This window comes from Pan paniscus, chromosome 20 (assembly GCF_029289425.2).
Source record: "Pan paniscus chromosome 20, NHGRI_mPanPan1-v2.0_pri, whole genome shotgun sequence".
Classification (NCBI taxonomy): Eukaryota; Metazoa; Chordata; class Mammalia; order Primates; family Hominidae; genus Pan; species Pan paniscus.
Window position 1 is genome coordinate 19,245,001 of NC_073269.2, and position 13,369 is coordinate 19,258,369.

A 13,369-nucleotide genomic window follows, 5' to 3' on the forward strand; every position below is an offset into this window, starting at 1 on the left:
CACACCTGTAATCCCAACACTTTGGTAGGCTGAGGTGGGCGGATCATTTGTGGGTCAGGAGTTTGAGACCAGCCTGGCCAACATGGTAAAATGCTGTTTTTACTAAAAATACAGAAATTAGCTGGGCGTGGTGGTGCACACCTGTAATCCCAGCTACTCAAGAGGCTGAGGCAGGAGAGTTGCTTGAACCCAGCTGGGCATGATGGCTCACACCTGTAATCCCAGCACTTCAGGAGGCCGAGGTGGGTGGATTACCTGAGATCAGGAGTTCGAACACAGCCTGACCAACATGGTGAAACCCCGTCTCTACCAAAAATACAAAATTAGTCGGGCATGGAGGCGCATGCCTGTAATTCCAGCTACTTGGGAGGCTGAGGCAGGAGAATTGCTTGAACCCGGGAGGCTGAGGTTGCAGTGAGCCGAGTTCGCACCACTGCACTCCAGCCTGGGCAATATGAGCAAAACTCTGTCTCAGAAAAAAAAAAGAATTGCTTGAACTCAGGAGATAGAGGTTGCAGTGAGCCAAGATTGCACCACTGCACTCCAACTGGGTGACAGAGTGAGACTCCATCTCTGAAAACAAAATAAAATAAAAATAACAAAGAAAACCAGCTGGGCATGTTGGCATAACCGTAGTCCCACCTACTTGGGAGGCTGAAGCGGGAGGATTGTTTAAACTCAGGAGTTGCAGGCTACAATGAACTAAGATCGCGCCACTGCACTCCAGCCTGGGTGACAGAGCGAAACTCTGTCCCAAAATAAATTAAATTAAATTTGCCAGGCGCGGTGGCTCACGCCTGTAATCCCAGCACTTTGGGAGGCTGAGGCGAGCAGATTGCCTGAGGTCAGGTGTTAGAGACCAGCCTGGCCAACATGGTGAAAACTCGTCTCTACTAAAAGTACAAAAATTAGCCAGGCCTGGTGGCGGGCACCTGTAATCCCACCTACTCAGGAGGCTGAGGCAGGAGAACTGGCTTGAACCTGGGAGGCAGAGGTTGCAGTGAGCCAAGATCGAGCCACTGCACTCCAGCCTGGGTGACAAGAGCAAGACTCTTGTCTCAAAAAAAAAAAAAAAAAAAAAAAAATTAAATTAAATTAAAAACCAAAAACAGTGGAGTCTGGGCCTCTCAGGCTGGGTGCACCCCAGGGGACTTACTCTCTGATAGTCTCCTTGCCCTCTGCACCTAACCTGGCCTCTACACCTGGGACCCCTGTTCCCTGAGGCCCCACCCGTAACCACATCCACGTCTGGTGGGATCCAGCATCTAAGTCCGCTCTAGTGGACGGCACTCCTTCCCCGAGTCCCCACTGGCGAGGACCATGAGCAATTCAATCCCATTCTCCACCCAGAGACTTTGCTGGAAAAGAGCTAATTATATCTCTGCCCCGGAGCCCATCTGGTGGGGTCTGGGTGGTGACGGGCGAGCGTGTTCCGCGTCCACGGCCGGCGGCACGCGCACAAACACAGCTTCCTATATATTTTTAATTCCACAGCCATACTTTGATTAGAGAGCCGATGTGTTGTGTACGACCTCAGGGACCTCATTATTTTTCTAACTCAAATAAATATGGCGTTCAGAATGCGGGGAGGGTTAGAGGGGGTGTGGAGTAAAAGACGCAGAAAACTCCATCTATAAAAAGAATTCAGGCCTTAATGAGCTTTTAAAACTTGCCAACCTCTCTCCCACCCCCTGACACCAATCTATAAACAGGAGCCATGCCTGCTGGCTTTGATGGTGGGAGTCTAGGTGGGTGAGGATTGGCTGGGGTGGGTGTTGGGGGGCAAAGCCACAGCAGGGGAGAGGCCCCCCTGCAAAGGTAGCTGGGTGTCTGTAAGATTTGGGGAAGGGGGATGGCAGGCACGGTGGCTCATGCCTATAATCCCAGCACTTTGGGAGGCTGAGGCAGGAGGATCGCTTGAGGCCAGAAGTTGGAGATCAGCCTGGGAAAGACAGCAAGACCCTATCTCTACAAAAAAATTTAAAAATTAGCCTGGCGTGGTAGCGTGTGCCTATAGTCCCAGCTACTCTGGAGGCTGAGGTAGGAGGATGGCTTGAACCCTGGAGTTTGAGGCTGTAGTGAGCTTAGATTGTGCCTCTGCACTCCAGCCTGGGTGATACAGCAAGACCCTGTCTCTGGAAAAAAAAAAAAAAAAAAATATATATATATATATATATATATACACACACACACACACACCATACATATATATAAAAACATAAATATATACATATATACATATATAGACATACATATATACACACATACATATATACACATATACATATATACATATACATATACACACATATACATATATACATATATATGTATGTATACATACACATATATACACACACATATATACATATATATATATATACACACACACACATATATATATATATTTGGGCAGGTGTGTTCCCAGCCACAGGGAGAATGGAAGTGGTCTCTATCCAAGTTCAGCAGGAATCGTCAATATTCATGGGCCCAGGCTAACTGGGGTGTTGATCTGAGAAAGATTTAGAATTTCCTGATCTCCTAGACCCATTTGGGCTGTGGTATGAGGATGAGTTCTGCTTCATTATTATTATTTTTGAGACAGAGTTTCGCTCTTATTGCTCAGGCTGGAGTGCAGTGGCACAATCTCCACTCACTGCAACCTCCACCTCCCGGGTTCAAGCAATTCTCCTGCCTCAGTCTCCCAAGTAGCTGGGATTACAGGCGCGTGCCACCACACCTGGCTAATTTTTGTATTTTTAGTGGAGTCAGGGTTTCACCATGTTGGCCAGGCTGGTCTTGAACTCCTGACCTCAGGTGATCTGCCCGCCTCGGCTTCCCAAAGTGCTGGGATTACAGGCGTGAGCCACTGCACCCGGCCTCTGCCTTTGTATGTCTGGAAATTCTTCCCCAGAGGCTCCCCTGGGAGTTGCTGAGATGAGCAGATGGGGAAACTGAGGCAGAGCAAAGCAGGCTGGACCACAGGATATGTATTGGGTGCCCTCCCCACCCACTTGGAGTCAGCTAGACCCCACCTTCCTTCGGAGTGGATAAGCCCTGGCTGGGGTTGGGGGTTCCCCGTTGAGCAGGCACCAGCCGAAGGAGGTCCCCCAGTGGCCGTGGTGTTACGGTGAGGTGGACGGAGAGCAGGCAGTGACCACAGGGCTCCCGAAAGGACAGGGTGACCTTCGAGTCACTACCCATGTGCATCGTTCCAACAGCAGCAAAGACACTCCCGGAGCAGGCAGCAAAGCCAATTTCAGGTGAAAGATGAGTTAAGTGGGCAGAAATGAGCTCCGGGCTGATAAATTTCTGCATGACAAAAATTCCAGGGAGCAGGACAGACCTTAGAAGCAGCTGAGCAAGAGCCTCTGGAAGGACTCAGGGGGATAGGAGGGGAGGGAAGGGATGAAAAACAAGATCGGGACATGCAATAATGTGGTGAATGGGGGCAGGAAGGGGGCAGGAAGATACTGGGGTCTGCACAATGCGGGGAGAGGGGTTTTCCCTGCCCCTCAATCTGAAATGGCAGCCCCTGTCTCTTGCTTTTCCCCCTACCCTCTCCCTGCTGTTGTTTTCTATTTATTTATTTATTTATTTATTTATTTATTTATTTATTTATTTATTTATTTTTGAGACGGAGTTTCACTCTTGTTCCCCAGGCTGAAGTGCAATGGCGCAATCTTGGCTCACCTCAACCTTTGCCTCCTGGGTTCAAGCGATTCTCCTGCCTCAGCCCCCAGAGTAGCTGGGATTACAGGCACACGCCACCACACCCAGCTAATTTTGTATTTTTAGTAGAGTCAGGGTTTCTCCATGTTGGTAAGGCTGGTCTTGAACTCCCGACCTCAGGTGATCTGCCAGTCTCGGCCTCCCAAAATGCTGGGATTACAGGTGTGAGCCACCGTGCCTGGCTGTTTTCTTTATTTCTTTGATTTTAGAGACAGGATCTCACTCTGCTGCCCAGGCTGGAGTGCAGTGGTGCAATCATAGTTCACTGCAGCCTCCAACTCCTGGTCTCAATCCATCCTCCTGCCTCAGCCTCCCCAGTAGCTGGGACTACAAGTGTGCACCACCACGCTCAGCTAATCTTTTAATTTTTGTAGAGATGGGGTCTCCCTATGTTGCCCAGGCTGGTCTCAAACTCCTGGGCTCAAGCGATCCTCCTGCCTCGGCCTCCCAAAGTGCTGGGATTACGGGTGTCAGCCACTGTGCCCAGCTTCTGCTATAGTTTTCTGTTTGAGATTTCTTCATCACCCTCTGTCATGATGTTTGTCATCCGCCTCTCCCATCAGACTGGCCACCTACCTTGCCCCACCTGAAGGCAGAGAGTTTCGTCTGTCTTCCTGAAAGGTAGGCAGAAAGATGTCAGCTGGGAGGGGCCTTCTAGATGGGTGTAAACAGTGGTGTGCTTGTGAACCTGTTGTGGGGAGAGAAGAGGATTTGTAGTGTTTGCCAATTCCAGCGGTGTAAATTCTGCCACCTTGGCTGACTTCAAGCTGTGAATGGAAGATTTCCTTGACAGGGTGGGGGAAGTTTGAGGGGGCAAGGGGATTGTGAGGTGGTGTCCAGATGGGTGTAATCAATGATGAGCTGGTAAACCAGCTGCAGAGAGGAGACCCAATTTGTAGTGTTTGCCAATTTCCATGGTGTAAATTCTTCCCCCTTTGCTGAATTCAAGCTATGAGTGTGATGCCACTGAATCCCAACTTAGGAAGAGATTGCATAATGAAATGACTCTTGTGAGCCACTTTGACCCAGCTCAAGTATACCGTGGGGTGGAATCTCCTGGCCTGGAGTTGACCCTTTCTCCAGTTTGGGATTAGGAGGAAGGGAAGACAAGTAAGAGGGTGAAGCCAGTCTCCCTGTCTTCCTTCCATCCTGGGGCCATTCTACTTCCTGGGACCTCTGCTGGGGATGCTCTTCCATCAGATACTGATAACTGAGCTGTCCCCACCCATTCTGAGTAGACCCCATCCAGTGCCCCTGCTGGGAAGCCAAGAGTTTGTCCAAGTGGCTACATGGGGACCCCTACCCACTGCTATCTTTGCTGCCTCTTTTTTTTTGAGACAGAGTTTTGCTCTTGTTGCTGAGGCTGCAGTGCAGTGATGCGATCTCGGCTCACTGCAACTTCCGCCTCCCAGGTTCAAGTGATTCTCCTGCCTCAGCCTCCCGAGTAGCTGGGATTACAGGCGCGTGCCACCACACCTGGCTAATTTTTGCATTTTTAGTACGAATGGGGTTTCACCATGTTGGCCAGGCTGGTCTCGAACTCCTGATCTCAGGTGATCCGCCTGTCTTGGCCTCCCAAAGTGCTGGGATTACAGGTGTGAGCCACCATGCTCAGTTGCCTTTTTTTTTTTTTTCTTTTTTTTTTTTAGAGACGGTGTCTTGCTGTCACCCAGGTTGGAGTGTAGTAGTGTGATCATAGCACACTCCAGCCTCACACTCCTGGACTCAAGGGATCCTCCCGCCTTAGACTCTGGAGTAACTGAGACTACCGGCACGCTCCACCATACCCGGCTAAGTTTTTTAGTTTTCGTAGAGAAAGGGTCTTGCATTGTTACCCAGGCTGGTCTCAACCTCCTGGGCACAAACGATCCTCCCACCTCACCCTCTCGAGTAGCTGAGACTACAGGCATACACTACCACACCCGGCTTTTATGGATTTTTAAAACTGATTCATAATAGAGGTACATATTTTCAGGGTACGTGATATTTTGATACATTCATATCATGTGTAGAGATCAAATCAGGGTAATTGCAGTATCCATCATCTTAAAGGTTTATCTTTTCTTTATGCTAGGAATGTTCAAAATAGCTCTCCTAGCTTTTTTTTTTTTTTTCGAGACAGAGCTTTGCTCTTGCTGCCCAGTCTGGAGTGCAATGGTGCGATCTCAGCTCACTGCAACCTCCACCTCCCGGGTTCCAGCCATTCTCCTGCCTCAGCCTCCCGAGTAGTTGGGATTACAGGCAAGCACCACCACGCCTGGCTAATTTTTGTATTTTTAGTAGAGACAAGGTTTCACCATGTTGGCCAGGCTGGTCTCAAACTCCTGACCTCAGGTGATCCGCCCACCTTTGCCTCCCAAAGCGCTGGGATTACAGGCGTGAGCCACCATGTCTGGCCTCTCCTAGCTATTTTGAAATGTATAATGGATTACTGTTTACTGTAGTCACCCTACTGATCTATCAAACACTAAGTCTTGTGTGCTCAAGAGCAGTGTGAGCACCCAGCTCAGTTGTCTGAGCTTGGCCCTGTCACTTTCCCTCCTGGAGCCTCAGTTTTCCCTTCTGTGAAATGGGTATATATTAGTGCCTGCCTCTAATACAGTGTTGTGAGGCTTCAGGGAGGGAGTATTTGGTTGCTGTACCTCTAGAGCAGGGGTTTCTTTCCTCTCTTTTCCTTTCTCTCTTTTGCTCTCTTGTTTTTTTTTTTTTTTTTTTTTTTACAGAGTCTCACTCTGTCACCCAGGCTGAAGTGCAGTGGCATGATCTCAGCTCACTGCAACCTCTGCCTCCCGGGTTCAAGTGGTTCTCCTGCCTCAGCCTCCCGAGTAGCTGGGATTACAGGCATGTACCACCACACCTGGTTAATTTTTGTATTTTTAGCAGAGACGGGGTTTCACCATGTTAGCCAGGCTGGTCTTGAACTCCTGACCTCAGGTGATCCACTCGTCTTGGCGTCCCAAAGGGCTGTGATTACAGTTGTGAGCCACCAAACCTGACCCTTCCTCTCTCCTTCCTTCCTTCCTTTCCTCTCCTCCTTCCCTCCTTCCTTTATTTCTCTCTCTTTCTCTTTTTCTTTCTTTCTCTCTCTCTTTCTTCTTTCCTTCTTTCTTTCTATTTTTCTTTCCTTTCTTTCTCTCTGTCTCTCTCTCTCTCTCCTTTCTTCTTTCGGTCTTGCTCTATCACCCAGGCTGGAGTGCAATGGTGCAATCAGAGCTCACTGCAGCCCCAAACTCCTGGGCTCATGCTATCTTCCCACTTCAGCCTCTGGAGTAGCTAGGACTACAGATGCACGCCACCATGCCCGGCTAATTTTTTTGTATTTTTAGTAGAGACGGGGTTTCACCGTGTTAGCCAGGATGGTCTCGATCTCCTGACCTCATGATCTGCCCGCCTCAGCCTCCCAAAGTGCTGGGATTACAGGCGTGAGCCACGGTGCCTGGCCGAATCTCTTGTACTTTCAACTCCATCTCAGCATCAGCTTCTCAGAGGACCTGAACTGATGCAAGGGGCACGTCTTCATCAGCTTGGACTGTGTATTAGTCAAGGCTCGCCAGAGAAACAGAACCAATAGGATATATATAGATACAGAGAAGGAGATCTATTATGAGAGATTGACTCATGTAATTACGGAGGCTGAGAAGTCCTACAATCTGCCATCTGCAAGCTGGAGACTCAGGAAAGCTGGTGGTGTGATTCCAGCCCAAACTCAAAGGCCTGCACACCAGGAGAGCAGATGGGGTAAGTCCCAGGTCCGAGACCAAAGGCCTGAGAACCAGGATCGCCAGTATCTGAGGACAGAAGAAAACGGATGTCCCAGCTGGAGCAGAGAGAATGAATTTAACCTTCCTCTGCCTTTTGGTTCTGGCCATGTCCTCAATGGATTGGATGATGCCCACCTACATTAGGGAGGGTGGATCTTCTTTCCTCAGTCTACTAATTCAAACACTAATCTCTTCCAGAAAGCCTCAAAGACACAGGCAGAAATCATGTTTCATCAGGTCTCTGGGTACCCCTTAGTTAAGTTGATAACACAGAATAAACATCACAGGCTGCCATAAGAAAATACGATAAATCGGCCGGGCGCAGTAGCTCACACCTGTAATCCTAGCACTTTGGGAGGCCGAGGCAGGTGGATCACCTGAGGTCAGGAGTTCGAGACCAGCATGGCCAACATGGTGAAACCCCGTCTCTGCTAAAAATACAAAAATTAGCCAGGCATGGTGTTGGGCACCTGTAATCCCAGCTACCTGGGAGGCTGAGGCAGGAGAATTGCTTGAACCCAGGAAGTGGAGGTTGTAGTGAGCCGAGATCATGCCACTGCACTCCAGTCTGGGCAAGAGAGCGAGACTTTGTCTCAAAAATGACAACAACAAAGAAAATACCATAGACTGAGTGGCTTAAACAACAGAAATTTCCTTCTCACATTTATAGAGGCTGGAACTCCAACAGCAAGGTGTCAGCAGAGTTGGTTCCTGGTGAGGACTCTCTTCTCGGCTTGCAGACGGCCGCCTTCTTGCTGTGTCCTCACATGGCCTTTCCTCTGTGTGCTTGAAGAGAGAGAGAGATCTCTGGCATCTCTTCCTTTCCTTATAAGGACACCAGTTTTATTGGATTAAGGCCTCACCCTGATGACCCCATGTAACTTTCATTACCTCTTTAAAGGCCCTATGTCCAAATATAGTCACACTGGGGGTTACGACCTCAACATTTTAATTTGGAGGGGCACAATTCAGTCCATAATGGGACAAATGAAAAACATTCAGCACACAGCCAGCCTGCGAGCTCCCCAGTTACATATAGACTCACAGACCTTTCATGAATAGTGGCTGGATCTCCTCATTACTTTGTAGTTCAAGGACAGGAGGGCTGGAGTGGGGGTCTGCTGGGCTGCATGCAGTGGCTAGTATATGTATGGATGGGGTGTTCGGGAATGGCTGTCAGAAGCCCCCCAAAGGTGTAATTGATGCAGGACAGTGTTCCAGAGCTGAAGATCATCCCCCACCCCCATGACATGGGTTCCCAGCCCCCCTGCCCATCAAGGTTGTCCAAAGGGAGCTGCATAAGGAACAAGAAAGCCCCAGCGGGTGGTGCACCAGCCCAGTTCTCCACCTCTCCAAGTCCAAGCTAAGCAGACATGGGTGACTGCTTTCTGGTTCTATATTTGGTCAGGAGGAGGATTTCCTGTCCTTGAAAAAATTCCTGAGATCCTGGGAAGATGTGAAAGCCGTGGCAATTTGAGGGGGGCAGGGAGGGGAAGGAATTGTATGCAGACAGTTCAGCTCAAATGAGAGGAGGACAACTAGGACCCCAAGTTGCAAAGCCTGGCTGCAAAACCAGAAGCTTGTGATGGAGCCCCACACCCCAGGGAGACAGGAGAGCATGGTAGGTGTATATTTAAATTAAATCCAGCAGTCCAGGCACGGTGACTCACACCTATAATCTGGGCACTTTGGGAGGCAAGGCGGGCAGATCACTTGAGTTCAGGAGTTCAAGACCAGCCTGGCCAACAAAAGGAAACCCCATCTCTAATAAAAATAGAAAAATCAGCCAGATGTGGTGGTGCACACCTGTAATCCCAGCTACTTGGGAGGCTGAGGCAGGAGAATCACTTGAACCCGGGAGGCAGAGTCTGCAGTGAGCCGAGATCGCACCACTGCACTCCAGCCAGAGCAAGACTCCATGTTAAAAAAAAAAAAAAAATGCTGAACAAGGTGGCTCAAACCTGTAATCCCAGCACTTTGGGAGGCAGAAGCGGGCAGATCACTTGAGGTCAGGAGTTCGAGACCAGCCTGGGCAACATGGTGAAACCCTGTCTCCAAAATTAGCTGAGCATGGCGGCACGCTTCTGTAGTCCCAGCTACTCAGGAGGCTGGGGCAGGAGAATTGATTGAACCCAGAAGGTGGAGGTTGCAGTGAGCCGAGATCGCGCCACTGCACTCCAGCCTGGGCATCACAACGAGACCCCGTCTCAAAAAAACCCCAAAATCCAGTAAACAGTTCAGACATGGTGGCTCATGCCTGTAGTCTCAACACTTTGGGAGGCCAAGGCAGTAGGGTTGCTTGAGGCCAGGAGTTCAAGACCAGCCTGGGTAACATAGTGAGAACTCGTCTCTACAAAAAATTTAAAAATGGCCGGGTGCGGTGGCTCACGCCTGTAATCCCAGCACTTTGGGAGGCTGAGGCAGGCGGATCACGAGGTCAGGATATCGAGACCATCCTGGCTAACACAGTGAAACCCTGTCTCTACTAAAAATACAAAAAAATTAGCTGGGCGTGGTGACAGGTGCCTATAGTCCCAGCTTGTCAAGAGGCTGAGGCAGAAGAATGGCGTGAACCCGAGAGGCGGAGCTTGCAGGGAGCCGAGATTGCGTCACTGGCCACTGCACTGCAGCCTGGGCGACAGAGCGAGACTCTGTCTAAAGAAAAAAAAAATGTAAAAATTTAGCCAGGTGTGTTGGCAGATTCTGTTGCCCCAGCTGATTATGTGAGTTTGAGACTGGAGGATGGCTTGAACCCAGGAGGTTGAGGCTGCAGTGAACTATGATCACACCATTGTACTGCAGCATGGGCGACAAAATGAGACCCTGTCTCAATCAATCAATCAATCAATAAAATAGAAATTGCCCTTTAAGCTGGGCACAGTGGCTCACATCTGTAATCTCAGCACTTTGGGAGGCCAAGGTGGGAGGACTGCTCGAGCTCAGGAGATCAAGGCTGCAGTGAGCTATGATTGTGTCACTGCAGTCCAGCTTGGGCAGCACAGCAAGACCCCAACTCAAAAAATAAAAATTAAAATTAATTCATTAAATTCAGTAAACAAAACAGACAAAGTCCCTTGTCCTCACAGAGACAACATTCCAGTGGGGGAAGGCGGCAATGAGTTAGTTAAATAAAATAGGTGGTAGGTTCAACAAGGAAAATAAAGTAAAGAAAAAAATAGGCTGGGCCCAGTGGCTCACGCTTGTAATCCCAGCACTTTGGGAGGCCGAGGCAGGCAGATCACGAGGTCAAGAGATTGAGACCATCCTGGTCAACATGGTGAAACCCTGTCTCTACTAAAAATAAAAAAAAAATTAGCCAGGCATGGTGGCATGCACCTGTAGTCCTAGCTACCTGGGAGGCTGAGGCAGGAGAATTGCTTGAACCTGGGAGGCAGAGGCTGCAGTGAGCTGAGATTGCACCATTGCACTCCAGCCTGGGCAACAGAGTAAGACTCCATCTCAAAAAAAGAAAAAAAAGAAAAGAAAAAAAAGCAAGGGAGACAAACAGGAAGTGCTGAGGATCGGGGTTGCAATTTTAATTGGGTGTCCAGGGAAGGCCTCACTGGGAAGGTGACTCCTTTTTTTTTTTTTTGAGACAGTCTCGCTCTGCTGCCCAGGCTGGAATGCAGTGGGCCAATCTCAGCTCACTGCAGCCTCTGCCTCCTGTGTTCAAGCGATTCTCCTGCATCAGCCTCCTGAGTAGCTGGGACTACAGGCACGCACCTCCACGCCTGGATAATCTTTTGTATTTTTAGTAGAGACAGGGTTTCACCACGTTGGCCAGGCTGGTCTTGAACTCCTGACCTCGAGTGATCTGCCTGCCTCGGCCACCCAAAGTGCTGGGATTACGGGCATGAGTCACTGCGCCCGGCCTGAAGGTGACTCTTGAGCAAAGAGTTGAAGGAGGTGAGGGAGTTGTATTTGTCAGTTATGGCTGCCTAACAAATCGCCCCACCCCCAAAATCTCAGCAACATGGATTATCTCACAGTGTCTGTGGGTCAGAAATCTGGATGTGGCTTAGGGCCACTCACAAGGCTGTAGTCAAGGCATCTGCTGGGCTATAGCCTTCCCAAGGTTCAACTGGGAAGGACCCACTTCCAAGCTCACACATGTGGCTGTTGTCAGAATTCAGTTCCCCACTGGCTGTTGGCTGAAGGCTAGTCTCAGTTCCTTGACACGTGGGTCTCTCCAAAGAGCATCTGAGAACATGGGCACTGACTTCATCAGAGCAAGCCAGCCAGTGGGCAAGACAGAGTGCTGACAAGAAGGAGGGAATTCCGCAGGACAGACATCATGGTTTTGTTTTGTTTTGTTTGAGATGGAGTCTCACTCTGTTGCCCAGGCTGGAGTGCAGTGGCGCGATCTCAGCCCACTGCATCCTCTGCCTTCTGAGTTCAAGCGATTCTCATGCCTAAGCCTCCCCAGTAGGTGGGACTACAGGCACCAACACACCCGGCTAATTTTTGTGTTTTTAGTACAGACGGGGTTTCACCATGTTGCCAGGCTGGTCTCGAACTCCTGACCTCAAGCGATCTGCCTGCCTCAGCCTCCCAAAGTGCTGGCATTACAGGCATGAGCCACCATGCCCGGCCCAGACATCACGGTCTTTTATAACCTAATCTTAGAAGTGACATCCATCATTTTTGCCATGTTCTTTGGTTAGAAGGGAGCCCCTCAGCTGGGCGCGATGGCTCATGCCTGTAATCCCAGCCCTTTGGGAGACTGAGATGGGTGGATCACCTGAGGTCAGGAGTTGGAGACCAGCATGGCCAACCTAGTGAAACTTCATTTCTACTAAAAATACAAATATTAGCCGAGCGTGGTGGCTCACGCCTGTAGTCTCAGCTACTCGGGAGGCTGAGGCAGAAGAATCGCTTGAACCCGGGAGGCTGAGGTTGCAGTGAGCTGAGATCATGCCGCTGCACTCCAGCCTGGGTGACAGAGTGAGACTCTGTCTCAAAAAAAGAAAAAAAAGAAATGAGTTGCTAGATCCAGCCCACACTCAAGGGGAGGGGATTAGACAAAGGCCTGAAGGCCAGGAGGCAGGGACCCTTGGAGGCTGTCTTAGATACTGCCTCCCACAGGAACCATCAGGGGGAACAGCATTCCAGGCAGAAGGAACGGCAAGTGCAAAGGCCTTGAAGCAGGAACAAGCGAAGCCATGTGGTCAGGACAAGAAGGAGTGCAGTGTGGCTGGAGCAGGAATTTGGGGGCGGGAGAGTTAGAACATGAAGACAGAGAGGCCAGCAGTGTTCCTGGGGACCCTATGAGAAGTAACTTTCTGAATTTTTTCTAAGAACCATGAGAAACCACAGTGCAATTTCAAGCCAACACATGATGTCATCTGATTTAAGATTCCTACGATACCTACTGAAGTAATATGGTATCTGGTATTTGATTTAAGAAAGCTCTTTTTTTTTTTGAGATGGGGTATTGCTCTGTCACCCAGGCTGGAGTACAGTGGCACGATCTTGGCTCACTACAACCTCCGCCTCCCAGGTACAAGCAATTCTCCCACGTCAGCCTCCAAGTAGCTGGGATGACAGGGGTGCACCACCACACCCAGCTAATTTTTGCATTTTTAATAGAGACGGGGTTTCACCATGTTGGCCAGGCTGGTCTCGAACTCCTGACGTCAGGTCATCCACCTGTCTCGGCCTGCCAAAGTGCTGGGATTACAGGTGTGAGCTGCCACGCCCCACTGAAAGCTCATTATTCTAGAAGTTGGGTGAGCAGGGCACAGTGGCTCACGCTTGTAATCTCAGCACCGAGGTGGGAGGATGGCTTGAGGCCAGGAGTTGGAGACCAGCTTGGGAAACATAGTGAGACCCCATCTTTACAAAAATAAAAAATTAACACACCTGTAATCCCAGCT

At 49.7% G+C, this 13,369-nt stretch overlaps 1 long non-coding RNA gene across 1 annotated transcript in view; it reads right to left on the bottom strand.

Annotated features, from left to right (window-relative positions):
- The window catches only part of LOC106634075 (uncharacterized), a 41,270-nt gene that overhangs the window by 9,189 nt on the left and 18,712 nt on the right, over window positions 1–13,369 (bottom strand). The window contains exons 2-3 of the long non-coding RNA XR_004667852.3: window positions 8,156–8,279; window positions 4,309–4,420 (exon numbers count right to left, since the gene is read on the bottom strand). This is a non-coding gene — a long non-coding RNA (uncharacterized LOC106634075). The remainder of the gene's footprint in view (window positions 1–4,308; window positions 4,421–8,155; window positions 8,280–13,369) is intronic.